Source organism: Atta colombica, unplaced genomic scaffold, assembly GCF_001594045.1.
Source record: "Atta colombica isolate Treedump-2 unplaced genomic scaffold, Acol1.0 scaffold92, whole genome shotgun sequence".
NCBI lineage: Eukaryota > Metazoa > Arthropoda > Insecta > Hymenoptera > Formicidae > Atta > Atta colombica.
This window is the reverse complement of record NW_017259586.1, coordinates 983,264-984,293: the sequence shown is the minus strand read 5'-3', so window position 1 is coordinate 984,293 and position 1,030 is coordinate 983,264. Positions and strand designations below refer to the sequence as shown.

The 1,030-nt window shown below is 36.3% G+C and overlaps 1 protein-coding gene across 2 annotated transcripts in view; it reads right to left on the bottom strand.

Moving 5' to 3' along the window:
- LOC108693569 (alkaline phosphatase-like) overlaps positions 1-1,030 on the bottom strand; it is a 187,553-nt gene that overhangs the window by 185,247 nt on the left and 1,276 nt on the right. The window lies entirely within an intron of this gene.

Genomic DNA, 1,030 nt, shown 5'->3' with positions numbered 1-1,030 from the left:
GGGGGGGGGGGGGGGGGGGGGGGAGTCAAAAATTCAAACGAAAGAACTCGCAACTGTAATCGTTTCTCGAAAAATCACACTCCGTCCAGATTATACTATTCGCGAGACGTCCCGAATGAAGAAACATGAACGCTTATATTTTCTAGACACTCATCACGGCATCCAATGCTTCTCTGCGTCCGTATAACATACTTTAGACGAATCAAAGGTCGCGAAAATCATGGTAAGTATCGCACGTCTTACCGGTATTACGTCGTCCACTCAACTGAACTAATGATGGTGTGACGTCACAGTCAAGCGCCACGGGGATCAAAAATTCAAATGCAAGGACTCGCAACCATAACCGTTTCTCGAAAAATCGCATTCTGTCCAGATTATACTGTTCGCGAAGCGTCCCGCGAGATGTCCACTCAACTGAATGACATATTTATTTTTAATAAAATTGATACTAGTTATAGAATTGATCATCAAAATCTAGATCAAGATAAACAAATAAATAGTCTGACATTTCATGCGTCATCCTATAGTTATCTTACAAAAAGAAAAACAAATCATACATTAAGACTTAATAGTTGCTTGACTTAAATTTTTAAAATAATTTAAAATCTTTAGTATCTTTCAATGTAATGAATATTTTAATCAATTAATATAAAAGAATGTGACAGAGGATTAAAGTAATTAACAAGAAATTCTAAAGAAATTTTGCAAAATTTGTACTCATTTTATGTTCAAAGAGCAAAACTTGTAGCACCTTAAGTGGAGTCGCGTGTCAAACAAGTTTTAAGATTAAATGATTTCGTTTGAAGCTCAGCAAGATATTGCCGGAAGCAATAGGGTTTACCGAAAATGGCAGTTTCTCTGAAACTGCGGCAAACGAAACCATCTGTGCGGTTGTGGTTTCTCTAATTCTCATAGCTATTTCCGATTACGACTCGATAATGGACAAGTTGAATTGATCTAATATGAATCATAAACCATTACAACAAATAATGGATTTGCGGAAACAATAATCACTGGAATAGAATACGAT